Genomic DNA, 18,456 nt, shown 5'->3' with positions numbered 1-18,456 from the left:
TTATATGCATGTATACAAGTCCTTCGGTTGATCTATTATCTCCCCCAGATCTCCCTACCCTACCTGCTGTAATTTGACAGCCTGCTTGTTGCTTTACCATCTCTATACCTATCTTTTGGTTCATCAGCTTATAATGTTCTTTATTATCCATAAATGAGTGAGGTCATGTGGTGTTTCTCTTTCATTGACTGGCTTATTTCACTCAGCATGATGTTCTCCAATTCCATCCAGGTTGCTGCAAATGATGAGAATTCCTTCTTTTTTATGGCAGCATAGTATTCCATTGTGTAGATGTACCATAGTTTTTGGATACAATCATCTGCTGACGGGCACATAGGCTGTTTCCAAATTCTAGCTATTGTAGATTGTGCTGCTATGAACATAGGGGTGCATATATCCTTTCTGATTGGTGTTTCTAGTTTCTTGGGATATATTCCTAGGAGTGAGATTACTGGGTCAAATGGCAGTTCCATTTTCAGTTTTTTGAGGAAACTCCATACTGTTTTCCACAGTGGTTGCACCAGTCTGCATTCCCACCAGCAGTGCACGAGGGTTCCTTTTTCTCCGCAACCTCGCCAACACTTGTCGTTTGTTGATTTGTTGATGTTGGCCATTCTGACAGGTGTGAGATGGTACCGCATTGTTGTTTTGATTTGCATTTCTCAGATAATTAGTGACTTTGAGCATGTTTTCATGTGCCTTTTGGCCTTCCTTCTGTCTTCTTTTGAAAATATTCTATTTAGGTCCATTGCCCATTTTTTAATTGGATCATTCATCTTCCTTTTATTTAGTTGTATAAGCTGTCTGTAGAAGTTGGAGATTAAACCTTTATCAGTGGTAACATTTGCAAATATGTTCTCCCACACAGTGGACTTTCTTGTTGTTCTTTTGCTGTAAAAAAGCTTTTTATTTTGATGTAGTCCCATTTATTTATTTTCTCTTTAGCTTCCATTGCCTTAGGGGCAGTATCAGTGAAGAAGTTCTTTTGGCATATGTCTAAGATTTTGCTGCCTGTCATACATATAGTCTTAATTTCTAACTTTACTAACATGAGTTTTTTCCTCTTGTAATTGTGAATCCTACCCCCAGGCAGATCTGAGGGATCCCTAAGAACCAAATATTACATTTCATAGGACAGTTGTATTGTTATAATAGCAGTATTCTTAGAGCTTAACAATAACTTGTCTAAATAAACAGGACTTCTGAGGAAGAGACGCGCATAAACTATTTAGATCCACCGAAAGACCCACCCAGAGTCCAGAAAGCCATACACCCACCCTGTAATGACCTCTACGTTTAGAGGATGGTAGAGATTTTACTGAGTGACCTGAAGAATACTCTGCACTTCCTGCACTTTTTTGGAGGTGGAAATAAGAATGAAGCCATTGAGGTCTACCCTAACATTTTGCCTGGCATAAGCTGTCGCCAGCTTGCTGTTTTGACATGCTCTGTGAAGACAAGCCAAAGGGTTCATATTAAATCACAGCAATGCCTCTTCACACATCATCCATAGATACCTACTTCTCATCTTAGAGCAACGGTGGCCACGCATGTGTAAGAAATGTTATCAGGCTATCCCCAAAGACATCTGGAAGAATTCTTTGATGCTTCCTACTAGGGCAAAGCATAGAAGTAGCCATTGAAACTAAATTCATTCAAAGGTAGGACAGACAGAAATACCAGCCAAGATGGTCATCAAACTAGATACATATATACATGCATGCGTGCATACATACATAACAGTGATACAACATTGGTCAATGCTAATAAACTTAGCAGTGTTATTTATAATAGTCAAGGTCTGGGAAACAACCCAGGTGCCCATCAGTAGAGGAGTAGATTAAAAAAAGCTGTGTTAGCCCTGACCGGTTTGGTTCAGTGGATAGAGCACCAGCCTGTGGACTGAAGGGTTCATGGTTTGATTCCAGTCAAGGGCATGTACCTTGGTTATGAGTACATCCCTAGTATGTGCAGGGGGCAGCTGATCAATGTTTCTCACTTATCAATGTTTCTAACTTTCTATCCCGCTCCCTTTCTCTCTGTAAAAAAATACATTTAAAAAAGATGAATACTTATTATGTGACATTGTACTAATGCAGTTGTTGCTTTGTTTTTAAAGCTGTGGTACATTTACATAATGGAATACTGCGCAGCTCTAAAAAAGAAGGAGCTCTTATCTTTCGAAACAGCATGGATGGACCTGGAGATTATTATGCTAAGCAAAACAAGCCATTTAGAGAAAGACAAATACCCTGTGATCTCACTTACATGTAGAATCTAATGAACAAAATAAACTGACGATCAAAATAGAACCAGAGGCATGGAAGCAGGCAACAGACTGACAGAGGTTAGAGGGGAGAGGTTGGGAGCGACTGGATGAAAGAAGGGGAAGGGACCAGCCAAAGAACATATATGCATAACTCCTGTTCACAGACAACAGTGTGGTGATGGCCAGAGGGGGCAGGGAATGGGTGGAGGTGGGTCAAGGGGAGGTGGCTCAAGGAGCCACTCTGTAATAGTGTCAGCAATTTTAAAAAAAAAGAATGTTACCAGAATATGAAATCATTGTCAACTTTCCATAAACAGCCTCATCTGGCTATGTCTTCACCCCCCAGCTGTTACCAAAGTGCTTTCTTGGAAGTGGATTCAGCACGCCTCTTGCTTCCGGCCCACAGGAGGTACTCAGTGAGCAGAAACATGGGCTGAGAGAGGGGTGATGGCATTAACCAGACCTCAAAGGGCCCCTGACCGTTCATCCTGAAAGGTTTTGACGGACAATTCTGTCAGCATAGACTGATGTAAAGCCCCGGGAAAGAGACCGGGTTTGTTAACATGCTGTGTAGTACACAGTGTAGACATCCAGTTTGCATTACTTTCACGTGTGCGATGTTAGCTGTTTTGCTCTCACATGTATCGCAGTGGCCACAACTCCAGGAGCCTCAGACACCCACTGGCACCATGCAGGAGCCGAGGGCTCCATTAACGTAAGCAGCGGTGTTTTCTCTTTGGTCGCTGGTCCCAAATGCCTCTCTCAGCATGCTCATCACCTAGGTGCGTGAGGACACACACTTTAGTCCCTTCCTGTGCTATGCCTCTGAGATTGTGTTCAACTCAAAGCCTCCAAACCAATTTGACCATGAATACTTTGCCATGCACTGGGAATAAAACCCACAACTTAGGTATGTGCCCTGACTGGGAATTGAACCCACAACATTTTGGTGCACGGAATGACACTCCAACCAACTGAGCCACCCAGCCAGGGGCTGTATGCAGCTCTCTTAACCATGGAGGTCCCGGATGGTCGTGGATGAGGTTGCTGTTGTTAAGACAGCCGGTTTCCAGGTGGGCGGGTGGCAGAGCCCATATGAGAGTAGCAGTGGACTGCTAGCATGTGCAGTAGAGAAGAGAACACAGGGAGTGGGGACAGCCTTGTCTCTGAGAAGGGAAAGAACCTCTACTGAGGTCAGCCTCCAGGCCCTGAGCTGGAGGAAGGCAGGTGAGCCTGGCTGGAGGCCTGCACCCCCAGCTCTGGAACTGGAACCCAGTGCCCTGGGCCAGCCCTGTTCCCAGACCCTCATGTTCCCCTTGTCCCTAACTGCCCCAGGAGGCCTTTGCTTTCTGGAAGGGGAGAGGGAGGGGAACTTAAAAGAGAAAGGAGTAGAAACACTGCAGCTGAAATTCACTGGCCACACTCGTGTGTGTGTGTGTGTGTGTGTGTGTGTGTGTGTCCAGCTCTGCTCATTTGAGCAGGACACCTACCAGTTTTGGAGAGTGGGGTTGATGGCCTCTGCTCACCCCTGGAGGTGATTGGTGGAGCTGAGTTTTCCGGAAGGAATTAAGTGATAAGCGCGCCTGTGAAGATCAACGCCTGCAGGAGGCACTTCTGGATTCTGGAGCAGAGGCTAAGTTCGCCCCAGGGCCAGGGTGTGCGGTGTGCAGGTGTCTCTCTGCAGCCCTTTCCTCCCCAGCGCCTGCCTCCTGAGGGCACTGACTTACATCCCCATAGGCCACCTCCCTTCATGACGTCACGCACCCCATGACCACTTGCTCCTCATCCAAACTGTCGGGTCTTAAAAGCACGTCCCTTTAGTAACACTCCTGCCCAAAATGCCTAGCTCGAGTCAATGTGTGAGGAAGTATCACATAAGCCACAATGGAGGGAATTCTACAAATTAACTGGTCTGTACTTTAAAAAAATAAATAAAATGTCAGTGTTTTGAAGCACAAAAAAAGACTGAGGAATGGTCCTCAATAAAGGGCAGGCTAAGGAGCTAATACTGGAAGGCGGAGCATCATCGCTTCGCTTGGCCTCAGCTGGGACTGTGAGCGCGGAGAAACTCAAATGTTCACCGCTGTGCTCATGTCCATGAATGGCTGCGGCGAAAGTTAAGTATTGATTGAGGGGTTGCAAATACATCTTAGTAAGTGAATCTTGATGCCATTTCCACTCCTTGCTCCTTCTGTCCTCTTCCATCACATCCCTCACCTTCTGCAAAGCCTGCTTACCCTGTGAAGGCGACTTTGTTGATGCCTCTAATCATTCCATTCTGTGCTCAATTCTCAATAATAGACAACTTTTGGAGTCCCTCAACCAATGAACCAATCCATCAATATTAATGAAGTATTTTAAAACACCTAACAGAATTTTCCCCCCAAATTTTTTTTATTGATTTCAGAGATGAAGTGAGAGAGGGAGAGAGAGAGAGAAACATCGATGATGAGAGAGAATCATTGATCGGCTGCCTCCTGGATGCCCCCCCACTGGGGATCAAGCTCACAACCCAGGCATGTGCCCCGACCTGGAATGGAACCATGACCTCCGGGCTCATAGGTCAATGTCCAACCACTGAGCCACGCTGGCCGGGCCACCTAACAGAATTTTTGAGAGGTACAGCGGGAAAGAGCAATGCCTTCCAGAGAGGGATTTACTTACTACCTACTTCCTTGAGAGAAAGTTAACATGCGAAAAAAGGCAGGCAATACTAGAAAGTACCCACGTCTAGTTTACAGCGGATGTTGCCTACGTTGAGCGCTCTAGATGAGTAATGATGAGTAATGATAAACTGGGATGCTAGGGACGGAGGACTCAGAAGTGGTGGAGCTGGGGTCAAGCCAGTTCTGCCTGATGATACTTTGCTCTTTATTTCAAGAGACATTTTACCAAAAAAATAAATCACAGGATATTCCAGATGGGCTACCTTTTGTGTCCCAATCTTTATTGCCCCACACCTTTAGCCAGGAGCCATTGGAAATAGCAGATACTATATAGTAGATGATTTAGGGCCAATGTCGTTGAGAGGTCATTATGAAGGAAAATCCAGGAAATGGGCCCTGGGGCAGTGGATGACTCCATGGGATGGTGACAGATTTCACTCACAGGTTTACTCTTCGTTCCAGTGACAAATGACTGATGTATGGATTGTTACAAGGTGGCTGGGCTGGGGCTGTAGCCTTCTTAGGTGGGGCCAGCCTCTTAAGGGCATTCCTAATAAAAGGTCCGAAGTGCTTAGCTCTGAGTCTGGTACCCAATAGACCCCCAGTAAGTGTTGGCTATTTTGAACACACAGACCAAGTTTTCCCCAGGGCACTGTTCACGGTAGGTCCTTGTAAGTTCTACAGTGTTGTGCGATGCTGGCACCCCGGAGAGCAGAGCCTTGCTGTCCGGTGGACATCCACGAAGACTGAGACTAGCCTCATATCTCGGGTTTGTAAGTGGCATGGACTGACTGGGAGCATGAGCTTGGAGATGCAGTCATTCTTTGGCACAATCGGCACGTGCCAAGACACAATGTTTACACGTAAGATACAAAGGCAGTAGAAATGGAAGAATAACAGCGACCATGCCTGTATGCCAGGCACACTTCGAGTCCTTTGCAGAAGGCATGTCATCCTCCTGGTGGTCCTGCGCGGTAGGCATCCTTACCTCCATGTCCCCGGGGAGAAGCAGAAGTTTTGAGGAAACAATTGCCAGACCATTTACCTCCACAACCCCTTTCGCACCCTCCCCCCCCCCCCAACTCTCCACACCCCTTCAATACCCTGAACATCCCTTCAGTGTACACTCTTAAGGAGCTTTTACTAGATAAGAATTAAGAATCCAACGAGCTTAGCTTCCACTTGGCGCATCTTACCGTCTCTACAGAACTCCAAGGGATCAGCGTGCGCCCCCTTTGCTTCCAGGGGCACCCCGCTTCCTAACCCCCTTGGAGAGTAGTAGGCTGGAAGAGGAGGAAAGGAAACTCAAGAGGTTCTCCCTGGAAAATCCTTCTGTCTCTCTACCAGGAGAGAGAACGCTGGGCCCGAGGCGGCGGCTTTGCTTCCTCCCGGGGACACCAGGTCTCTCTGCTCGCAGAGCTCTGCGCGACGGCCACACCACAGATCCAAAGCTTGGGCAGAGGCCAGACGGTCACTTCCCCGCCCCCCGTGCAGTATGCAAATCCGAGCACCAGGAAGTCGCTGGGACCTCCCGGCAGAGCCCAGCGACAGTCAGTTCCTCTCCCGCCGCCGCGCCCGGCCGCCCACCGCTTGCTCCCGGCCGCCGGCGGCGCCTCTGGGCCGGACGCGCTGCAGCTCCAGCCCGGGAGGCAGCGGGCAGGGCGGCCGCGCCTCGCCGGGCCCGAGCCCGAGCCCCTCGCCGCCGCGCAGATCGTCCCCGCTCCCCAGCCCGCAGACCCCTCTCCCCGCGGGCCCCGCCGGGCCGCCCCGTCGCGTCCCCCCCGCTCGGAGCTCAAGTCACCGTGGAGCGCCGCGGCCACCGCCCCCGCCGATCCGCAACTTCCACGGCGAGCTGGTGAGTCCCGGGCGGGAGCAGGGACCCTACGGCGGATGGACGGGGAGGGGGGGGGGGGTAGGCCCGGCTGTGCCACGGGAGGGAGTCCGGGGCGGCGTGGGGTCGGCCCTGGACGTGGGGGTCGGTCGGTCTGCTCGGATCGCCGGAGCCTGGGGCGCGCGGCGCTCCCTCCCTGGCCGCCCTGGCTGCAGGTCCCGCGGGCTGGGCACCCAGGTGACTTCGGTCTGTGGGTGACCGCCCCCCCCCCCCGGGGTGGGGAGGGAGGGTGGGGAGGAGGCGGGCGCGGGCTGCTCCGCAGGTGTCCCCGCCGCAGGGCCACGCAGAGGGGCGGTGGGAGGGGCGGGGGCGGGTGCCCGGGGGCAGGGCCGGATGCCGTCCGGCTCCGGCTAAGCCCGGAGCGCAGCGGGGAAGCCCCTCTCCGCGCGGAGCAGACCGGGAGCGCGCGCGCTGTCGGGATCCTGGCCGGGACCTTGTCGGGGACTCCTCAGGTTGCACAATCTGAGCTCCCCACCCCGCCCCTGGGCCCTTGATCCTAGAGGCAAGGGGTGGGGCTCGGCCCCGGGAGCTCTCCCGGGCCCGCGGGCAGTTCCTGGGGAGCGCGGGCGGGAGCGTGACGTCGAGGGGATGCGGGGAGGCAGCGGGGCACCCTCCCGCCCAGCCAGGCGCCTCTCAGCCTGCAGAGCCCTGCAGAGCGACAGTCCCAGCCTCCGCCTCCAAGAGGAAACGAAAGTTATTTTTAGAATTCGGGGGTTGCCTTTCCTTCGCGGGGGGGGGGGGGGGGGGGGAGGCGGGAGGACGGGGGGGGGGGGGTGTAAAACGTCAGTTCCCACTTCCCTGCGAGCGCTGTCTGGACCGACTGTGTCAGGATAATTGTGCATTTGCAATGTGCCTTCTAATGGCCCGCCCGGCCTGCGATTGTGTGATCGTGTCTCCAAATGTGCTTGTGTGTGTGTATCTTTTTTACCATCCAACTTTTTTACCATCTCAGCAACCCGAGCTGAATGAGGGCCTTGCAAGTTCCTAGCTTGGGCCCATGACTGAAATTACCTGTTTGGGTGAAATTCCTCATCTTTGGGAGACCATTGCTCATAAAGCCCCAAACACGTCCTAGGCATTTCATGAATGACGCTATTATTTATTGCAATTTATTCTGAACATAAAAACAAAAAAACAAACAAACAAACAAAAAACTGAGGCTCCTGGTTCTTCGCAGTTTGATGGTTTTTGAATCTGTCCGTTTCAGCCACATGGCCTTATTGGTCAGTCTGCTTAATCTACCAGAGGTTTGCTGTCCCAAAAGCAGGACCAGGAGTCTGGTTCACCCTAAGAGCTAGCCAGTAAGGATGTGTGGCTGACTTTGGATGTGTTGGCTGCCCCCAGCCGGCTGTAGGGATCTGGAGGGCAGGGGTGTCCTCTCCGTACTGGGACCACCTCGACCAGTGTGGAGGGGAGTAGACACTGACTGCTCAGGCATTGACTAAGCACTCAGAGCCCTTCCCCAGTAAGGTTAAGTTCTGCTGGAAACGGGTGGGATTCAGATAGTGCCCGGATTGAATTTGGTGATCAGGATGTCTTGAAGCTTGAAGAAATTTGATCAACATGAGACTAATGGTAACCGGGCTTCTACGGAGGCCGAGTAGGGTCATCCTCTTTCTGAGGGAAGGGTGGAGGGCCCCGTGTAAGAGGAAACAGCAGCCAGGAAACCCGAGTTTGGGTCTCCGAGCCCTGATTTTGGATATGTTCCTTGGACCCTTCATTCAGCCAGTATTTCCTTTATTACAGTAATCAGAGTTGGAGTATGACTTGGCCCCATGTGTCTAGTCTAATATTAGCAACTACAAGAAAGCTCCATTGACAGCAGCTTTATCTGTCTTGTCCGGAAACACTAGCCCTGGAGCCTGTCACATAGTTGAGACTGCAGATAGAGAAGAAGGAATGGAAGGCAGTCTGCTGGTCCTGCACCAGGCAGAAGGAACGGGGATTGGGTTTCCAAGGCATTTGAAGCCGACTGGCCCTCCCTCCTGGTTTCTAACCTGAGGATTTGAGGGACTTTTGGGATTGCTAAGTTATCCCCGTGCTGGTGCTCTACTCAGGACTGGGGATTCTGCTGCATTACCTGCACAGGGGGCTTGATTTGCAGTCTAAGACAAAGCCTGCAAAAGTTGTTTGCCTAATTCCAAAAGACCAGACCCACTCTATCTTAGAGTCATCGGTGCTGGAAAGGTATGTGGAGAAGTTGTGATGTTGCTTGCCCCCTCTCCTTCCATGGCATTCTTTCAGCAGCAAAGTAGTCCAGTGATTTTCCAATGGTCTGCAAATCAATGATTTTCAAAGCCTTTTACAAAATTCCATGATATTTGTATTCAGAAATCAATCACCAAAACATCTGAGTTGCCAGTTGATTCAAAGGCATATATAGAGTTGTCGTTTAATCATTTTTAAACTGTATCATCCATAAATCCATACTAATTTTAAATCTATATAAATAAGAAGACAGTGTGTACACATGCAGAGCATGGAACATTGTTACAGCTCTCTCACTCTGCTGATATCAATGACCTCCATGTCCTCAGACATGGATAGTATTAATATTGAAAGATCACCACCATCATTAATGGGAGCATTGATCAATGACATGCCAGTCCTCTCTTGGGCAATGAGGATGCCAAAATGGTTTCCTTACCCAGGCTTCTGAAGCCTTCTTGAGCTCTGAATTCATTTGACTCCCTCATGACCTTCCAAGCTTGGCAGGGACAGATATAGAAAAATAAGTTTGGTGACATGTTCAAGGTCACAGATCTGGTTAAGTGACACTGTTGGGCAGGGTAGGTATATTTTCTGGCTCCAACTTTAGGGCTTCTCCTCCCCCCCCTTTTTTTTTTTACCTTTGGACCTGTAGTAGGTACTCATTTACCTAAAAGTAAAGAAATTATTTTATCATTTAATATGCATTTTTATTTATTTTCTAAAATTCTTTTTTTAACAGAGGCATCTTTTTTTTCCTTAATATATGTATTTTTATTTCAGAGAGGAAGGGAGAGGGAGATAGAAACATTAATGATGAGAGAGAATCATTGACTGGCTTCCTCCTACACTCCTAGCCCTTCCGCCACCACTGGGGATAGAGCCTGTAACCTGGGCATGTGCCCTGACCAGAATCTAACCATGACCTCCTGGTTCATAGGTTAATGCTTAACCTCTGAGCCACACCAGCCTAATATACATCTTTAAAACAGCATCACAGGTCATTTTCTGCCATCACTTGGTAATTATCTCAACTACGTGACTAACCCCTCAGGACAAATGCACCAACTAGGGTTCTTAGCTGGAATGGAAAGCTGAGCTTCTGTGCTTTCCCCATGGCTTTCTGCTTGGAGAGGTCAAGGTGGCAGGGCAGTTCCACTGACTACCATCCGGTGCCTATTGGCTAATGCAGAAGCGCCCACATACCGGTAATACTTTGCAAAGGAATTCCCTCCAGTTTGTTCCCAATGAGCCTCCTTATGTGGTTGTTATACAGGGGTGGGCAGAAGTAGATTTACAGTTGTTTATATGGAAAACAATACAACAATTAATAAATAATAATACAAGAATAAGCTGTTTTACATACTTATGTAAACTTACTTTTGTCCACCCCTGTATCAGTGTGAGCATCATCCAGGGTGAAGCTAATAAAGGAGATAGGGCCTATAGGATACACATTAAAACATGAACCCCACTTATTGAGCGCCTTCTATGAGCAAAATGCTGTCCCAAGCCCATGCTCCAATAGACAGATAGACCTTGCCTCCATCTTTTAAGATTGCAATGAAGACTAGGACATAGAAGAGGAAGTTGTGTTTTTTGTTTTTTGTTTTTTGGGTTAGTTAGAAATATCGAAAGTTTTCTTACAGCTGCCTAGCTTCCTGATGCTTAAATTCTAAAATGTTGAGTTCACTCTATCATCATTTCTAAAATTCCCTTTGAGTAAGTTCCCATCTGGCGGAGAAGCCCAAGTGTAGAAAATAATGTGGAAATCTGCCAATGGAGGAATTCGAGGTTTGGGAACAGGCCAGTTGAAAGTCTGGGACCTTCTAGATATCTTTGGCTTAAGTTAGCTGGAAGAGCTCTCTTTCAATGTAGAGTTGCAAGCTGACATAATTACTTGGGATGATGTGTTAAAAGGCTCGTCCACGCTGACCTGCAGGGCCCTCTAATGGCCTTTGTCCTTCATCCTTGTACTTTACTTTCCCCGAAGCAATGAATAGGCCGTCAACTTTCCTTCTTTGCCACCAAGCTACTTCTCGAAAGTTGAATTGACATGATAGGAGTGGACCGCATAAGGGAAGAAATTTTCGGTTAGTCTCATTGTAGCTCTGTTCATTTTTTAGAACGCTAAGATATATAAATTCCATAAGGTTACACAAATAGGATGCATTTTCAGAATCCATTTGAGAGGGTGTTTCTTAATGGTCTAGGCTCTGGGAAGAAGGCCTCATTCCTGTAGCTCCGGGGGTCTTTGCCTCTTAAGGTTCATACTTTAAAGTCAGATAATGCTGGGCTGTCAACACTCCCATCTTTCTGTGAACGTCTAAGATCACTCTCACTACTCTTTATTGACCATAATCCATGCCAATCGGAAGCTCTTTGCCGATTGGAAACTTCTCCCCAAGTCTCCTTTCTCTCTCCGTTGGCACACCGGGTAGCTGGGAGCTGTCATGACTGCTTTGGGCCCACTTTTCTGTGCTGGTGAGAGAGCACAGTGAGGTTGGAGAGATGGGTCTGGATTCATTCTGTCTCCCTAACTAGAGCGAGGACATCTTGGTGTTGGGCCTTTGGGCGCCTCCACTCTTCCTGTAAGTGTTAGCCCCCCCGGAGGGGAGGGGAATGGAGAAGCTTGTTTTAGAGCCACGTGGGGAGAGGGAGGACCACTTCTGCTTTCCACTGGGAAGCCGTGTCACGGAGAGCAGAACTGCCGCGAGAGGCCTGAGAGAGAGGCCCGAGGGAGGAGGCGGCGAGGAAGTGATACTTCCTCCTGCTTCGAGGGCACCAGGCCTGTCGTTTGCCTGCAGCCCCACCTTTCTCACCATCAGCCCTGCTTTTTCCGAAGGCTTCTTTCTGCCACCCTCTGCTCTGCTCATTCTCAGTTTGCCCTTGTGAAGGGGGCAGGCAGGGAGGGCAAGAGAGAAAAAGAATGAATCTAGTCATCACTGTAGAGCCTTCTCTTGGCAAAGCCCATGGTGGCCATGTTTGAGTGTTCACCAACAGGAGAATGTACATTTTGAAATTCGCCATCATGGAAACCATTGTGAAACTCCTGAGTAGATGTTTTGAAATCCTTTAGTGTATAGGCAACCTAGTAATTTCACAATCCTAACTACAATGGTTGGGGGCTGTCTTTAATATTACTTAAGCTATAAGCCTGTGGTTAAATATTTTTGGGACTGAGCAGTGGCTTTCCGAGTCTTTGACCACAAGCCAAATTCCAAAACATATTTGACCTTGTGCTCAAATGCACATTTTTCTGTATGAAAAAAAAGAAGAAGGAAAAAAAAAGAAAGAAGCTTGGTCGAAGAGCCACTCCTTCAGGTTATGGGATCAGAACAGTCCTTTTGAGACCAGCTTGTGAGATCTGTCAGAATTGAAAGCATACAGAGGCAGGCCCAGCCATTCCACAAGCTCCAGTCCAAGAGGAAGTTCATTAAACAAATACAAATTAAGACACACCTCTACAATGGTGTACCTTGTAGCTATCTTAAAATCGTATTAAATTACACTTACTAATGTGAGAGATAGTTTTTGAAGCTGAACCCAAACTGTTAAGTAATGTATAATACCATTTCTGAAATGAAATATTTACATGTAGGACACAATTTGTAAGCTATGTGTATCACTAATTTTTATATGAAAGTTTTAATAGTGATTATTTCTGAGGGATGGGCAAGTGCTGACTTTTTTTCTTAGGTACATTTTTTTTTTTTTTAAATAGAAATGAATGTTACTTACATGACTTTAAAACAGCAGTATAATAAGCAATGATGTGGAGCCATTGTGACTGCAGAAGAAATGTAGGTGCCATCAGTAAACTTTGGAGTAAAAGTGGTTGTGGTGACATTTGTGTGGGTAAAGTTGTAAGCAGACCGCCTCTGGAGGATGTAAGGTGCTATGTGTATTGAAAATAAAGGTATTTTCTTTCTTCTTAATCTTTTTAAAAAGTTGGTTTTAGAGAGAGAGGAAAAGAGAGAGGAACATCGATTTGTTCCACTCATTTATGCATTAATTATCTGCATGCCCTGACTGGGGATGGAACCTGCATACCAGGAGGACACTAACCAATTCAGCTAACTGGCCAAAATTTATAGAGATATTTTCTTAAAAAAAAAAGAACAGTCCACTTCTGGTATTTAGTTGGAGCAGGTATCAGACCAGAGAACTCGGTCTGGCCATGTGGTCAGAAGGTGTGACGGACCCTTGTTCAAGGCAATGGAGGATCCTTGTCCAGAACTTAATTTTGGATTTTGTCGTATAAACAGTAGGGAATCATTGGAGCCTTTTAGTGGGAAGCCTATTTTTCTATCATAATCAGCTTCTTGCCTAGACTTCTCCATCACCGGGTATTTATGATGGTGATAAATCATGAGAAGACAGTGAGCGTCACTTACTGCTTTGAATAGGTGGATGATTAACCGAGGAAGCCACAGGGACTTCCACAGAGATTAGCATGAGGAACTTGATAAGTATCCTAAGCGGTGTTGATCTTGCCCAAACATTTATCTGTATCTTTTTGATGATGGCAACACTATTGAAGAAATAAGCCATTTGGAGTTGAGGGCTAAGTTTCTGTGGGGTTAGTAGTATTTTCCTCTTTATCTTGAAGGAGATTATGTTGTAAAGCAGCAGCTTACTGTTGTGTTGGAATTGTGCCTTTGCTATATAAAAATAGTTCATTAAAAGCATACCATAATTAGGAGTGGCAATATTTGGTCAAAATGACATAATTTTCAATTATGCAGATAATTACTTTGTGTGATCAGATTTAGCATACTTAATATCTACTGTATTTGATGTCTATTATTACTACTTAATAATATTAATAAATCAATTGTTAACATTATTAATAAGAGTAATACATGAATAACCAATGCTGATTATTAATTTTAAATTTGAGAGGAGATAATATAATACAGTGGGGAAAAAATGGGTCTGAGTTCCTTCCTAGACACCAGTGCTTGTGACTTTAGTTACTTATTCTCACCATTTATCTATATATATAAAAAGCCAGGGACCAAAATGCTGTAATGACTGGAATATCCAGTCACTATGACACCCACTCTGGCCAGAGAACTGGCCTGATTGGGGGTGGGGAGGGGCTGCAGGAGATTGGCTGGTCGGCCCCACCCCCCGGTTGGCTCTCCCACCCCATCAAGAGAGCGTGGCTGGCCAACCTCCTGCACCTGGCCCCACCCGTGATAGGCCCCCCAAACCAATCGGAGGTAGGGTGGCCAGCCAACCACCCACAGCCCCTCCTCCTGGTTGCTGACCCCTGATCCGCCCCCCACCCATTTTGGGGGCAGGGCTGGCCTACTGCCCACAGTCCCTCCTCCTGACTGGCCTCACCCTGATTAGCCCCTAGCCCCGCCCCCTATCCAGCTCCACCCTGTTTGGCCCCGCCCCCTCCGATCAGGGGCAAGGCTAGCGGCTTTGATGATTAACTGAAGAACCCACAGGGACTTCCACAGAGATTAAGCTGAGGAACTTGATAATTTCCAGCCCAGCCTTGATGGGGCCCCGATTGGGGCGGGCCCCGGCCAGCGAGTCTCCTCCAACTGACAGGCCCGGCCCTGATCTGCCCGAATCAGGATCGGGCTGGCTGGACCCCATCTGTGCATGAATTCGTGCACAGGGCCTCTAGGTTTATTTATAAAATGTCTAGAGGCTCGATGTACCCAATTTTTGCAAGGGGTTCGGCTCTCAAAGCCTCACAGCCCTGCCCACTGATCATCATGGAAGGTCGTTACGGAAGGTCATTCTGCCACCCGGTCTAATGAGCATATTAGCTCTTTATTATATAGGAAGATAACAATATCCACTCCTCAGGTTTGTGGTGGTGATTAACAAAGCTAATATATAACCTCTTAATATTTTTCCTGGAACACTGTAGACACATAACAAAAGGGTCCTGTTTTTACTACTAGACTGTGGGCTTCCCTCTTAGAGGGGAGAAATTCTGTTAATTCCTTCCATCAACAAACATACAGTTGACCCTTGAACAACACAGATTTGAATGGCCTGAGTCTACTTATTTGGGGATTGATAGTATTGTTGAACTGCAGTTAGGAATCTGGGGATAGGGAAGGCCAACTGTATGCATTGTTCTGTGTCATGTTATATAAGGGACTTGAGCATCCTTCAGGAGTCCTGGAACCAGTCCCTCACAGATACTAACAGGGGTGATTGCAGTTAAATTTTGGAGGAGACAAAACTTATATGCAGATTTTCAAATGCATAGAGGTTGGCACTCCCTACCCCCAGCATTGTTCAAGGGTCAATTGGAGTAAGTAAAATGTTTATAAAATGAAATAGTCAGGGAAAAGTTCAGAGTCTGGTGGGGGAGTCAATCATAAACCATCCTACTTACCACAGTGCTTGTTTGCTAGAGGCTCAGGCATCTGGTCAGTTGAACTTCTGATCTGCTTACAAGGTAGCAAAAATTGCCAGAGGTTACAGGGGTCAACAGGATGGTCTCTGCATCCAAAGGTGCTGGAAATAGTGGGGGTATGGAGACATAAACATGGTCTTCAGAGTGTGACTGATGCTGTCCTACAGTACAAAGTGCTCTGCCAGCAGAAGGAAGGGCTGGTGGCCATCGTGAGGAGAAGATGCTGGAGCAGGGTCTGGTAGGGGAAGAAGGAATTCTCCCGCTGGAGGCCTTAAGGGAAAGTGCAAAGGTTGTGAAAGAGCCCGGGGATTCCAGAAAGGCGTGGGTTCCCCTGGCCTGGGCGACAGGGGTGGACTTCATCCTTAAATAATGAGAGGCTTCATCATATGCAGAGTGACAGACAAATGTGGAAATGGATGCCATCCCTGACTTCAAATTAATGTTGTCTTATGGGAAGGCGACCCTGCTAGCGGTTCTCAACCTGTGGGTTGAGACGCACAGGTTGTGAAGCGCTGCTGTAGAACCAATACCATAGGAAAAGACAGATATTTACATTACATTCATAACAGTAGCAAAATTACAGCTATGAAGTAGCAATGAAAATAATTTTATGGTTGGGGGTCACCACAACATGAGGAACTGTATTAAAGGGTCGCGGTATTAGAAAGGTTGAGAACCGCTGCTCTAGTCACACAGTTGGCATGGCATTAATGCTGGCAATTGGGCTTCTGAAACCGTAATTTATTTTTACATGTGTATTGTGTGTGAGGCTTTGTAGTGAGTGCTTGGGAAGAAACATAAACATTGCTAAGTATGAGGTTCCTTCCCTACAAGAGTTCATTGTACTCTAATCTCTCTGGGCTGTGCACAGACCAGAAGGCTGACAAATTAATGTGCTGTGGTTGTGGGCGGGACAATACTTTTGTGCTCAGGAGATCCCTGGGGCACCTGAATCAGTGCATAGAAACCATTTCCGGTGAGGACGGAGCAGTGAGTGGGGTGGTGAGAGCACAGGAAATGGAGTTAATCACATTTGAGCCAAATTCCATGTCTGTCCCAACCTAGCCATGGGGTAAACTTCAAATGCTGGATGGGAGGATTCCATGGTGCAATGTGCAATGTGCAATGGATTCAGAGCTGGACACACGAGAGGCAGATGGCTAGTGGTAGTCATTGTTATTGTTGTTATCAAAAGAAAGTTGCTTTGGGTCGCTACTGTCAAACAAAACCAAACAGCCACCCAAACAAAAGCAGAAAGTAAGTGTTGATGAGGATGTGGAGAAACGAACCCTTGTGCACTGCTAGTGAGAAAGTAAAATGGTACAACTGTTACGGAAAATGGTATGGCAGTTCCTCAAAACAGCAAAGTTAAGCATGGCCCTGGCCGAGGTGGTTTAGTTGATTGGCGGCATCCCACACACCAAGAGGTCACACACCAGTTCTTGGTTGGGGCACAAGCCCAGGTTTCAGGCTCCATCTTTAGTAGGGGCCGTGCAGGAGGCAGCTGATTGATGCTTCTCTCTCCCTTTCCCTTTCTCTATCTCTAAAATCAATAAAGACATATTTTTTAAAACTAACGTAGAATTACCATATGATCCAGCAATTCCATTCCTGGATATATACCCCAAAGAATTGAAAGCAGCGTCTCAGAGAAACATTTACATACTGATGTTCCTAGCAGTGTTATTCACATTAGCAAAGGGATAGAAGCAATTCAAGTTTCTCTCAATGGATGAATGGCTAAAATATGGTGTGTACATACAATGGAATAGTATTCAGCCTTAACAAGAAGATTTTGACCTATGCCAAAACATGAATGAACTTGGAGAACAGTATGTTAAGAGAAATAAGCCAGCCACAAAAGGACAAATACTGGATGCATCTCTTTACATGAGGTACTCAGAGTAGTCAGATTCAGAGGGACAGAAAGGACAATGGTGGTTGTCAGAAACTGGAGGAGGGGAAAATGGAATTATTCTTTAATGGGACTAGACTTTTAGTTTTATGAGAGGAAAAGCGTTCTGGAGGTGGGTGGTGATGATGGTTGTACCAGAATATGAGTGCCCTAGTGCCACTGAATTGCACACTTAATGGTTTAGATCTAAATTGATATGCTTTTTTAAATCACAATTTAAAAATGATTTTTTTTTAAAGTTGCTCGATAAGCAGACATGTGTACAAGTAGGTGAGAGTGGTCTAGATAGAGGATATTTTATTAAGTTTGATAAATTCCCCTTATTCTGACCTGGGGATTAGCCCATCAAGCTGACTGGTGTTCACTTTTTTGAGGCATGGGGTCTTTATTTAACTGTATCATTTACTGCAGGGCCACGTGGATTGATGGCTGACAAGATATGGAAATGCCTGTGGTGTGTGTGAGAGACAGTGAGATCACTGAGAATGTTAAGGAAGAGATTTTGAGGATTAGAGAACAAGGAGGAGCTTTCTGACCATCAGCGCTGGCTCGAGTATGAAGGGGTCCTTCTCCTCCTTCTCCGTCATTAGAAGTTTGTAATCACTGTCTAAGTGAATCTCTTACAGGACATTTTAGAAAAAGTTGAACTCAATGGCCCTAAAAGATGCTTTCTGACTTGACAATTCTGTTATTTCTAGCCATGGATACTCACTGATTCTAAATGATAGAATAGGAAAGGCTATTTTTTTTGATGGAGTTAAAGGGGAGTTTTTAAAGAGTTTCTCCAATACTGGTGTTTTTTCCCTTTAATATAAGTATAACATACAAATGGCTAATGACAGAAAACAGACAAGTCTAACTCAAAGCAAACCATCATGTAACACCCCCAGATCATAAAGCAGAGCGGTGCTCACACCCACTGCCCCCCTGGGCACCCCCAAACACTCTCTCCTCAAAGGCTCCTACCCTCCTGCTCCTGGCTTTAGCTTACTTTCCAGGGTTGGTGTTGTAATAAGAAAATGTAAGAGATTGAAAAGCGGCACAAAGCCATTTGGTTTGGCAGAGAAGCAGGTTTTCAAGCTGTGGGTTTGGCTGGCCCAGGCATCTCTGTGT

General features: G+C 46.9%; 1 protein-coding gene across 2 annotated transcripts in view; it reads left to right on the top strand.

The window, feature by feature from the left end:
* Positions 1–6,350: 6,350 nt before the first annotated feature.
* The window catches only part of LYN (LYN proto-oncogene, Src family tyrosine kinase), a 100,564-nt gene continuing 88,458 nt past the window's right edge, over positions 6,351–18,456 (top strand). Inside the window, exon 1 of one of the 2 annotated variants that reach the window (XM_084864910.1) lies at positions 6,351–6,790. The gene's annotated coding sequence lies outside the window, so the exon portion shown is untranslated. The remainder of the gene's footprint in view (positions 6,791–18,456) is intronic. The other variant, XM_084864909.1, reaches the window with a different exon arrangement.

The sequence above is a fragment of the Pipistrellus hanaki genome, assembly GCF_964339955.1.
Source record: "Pipistrellus hanaki genome assembly, chromosome: 17".
NCBI classification, from domain to species: Eukaryota; Metazoa; Chordata; class Mammalia; order Chiroptera; family Vespertilionidae; genus Pipistrellus; species Pipistrellus hanaki.
This window is presented reverse-complemented; position numbering and strand designations above follow the sequence as displayed.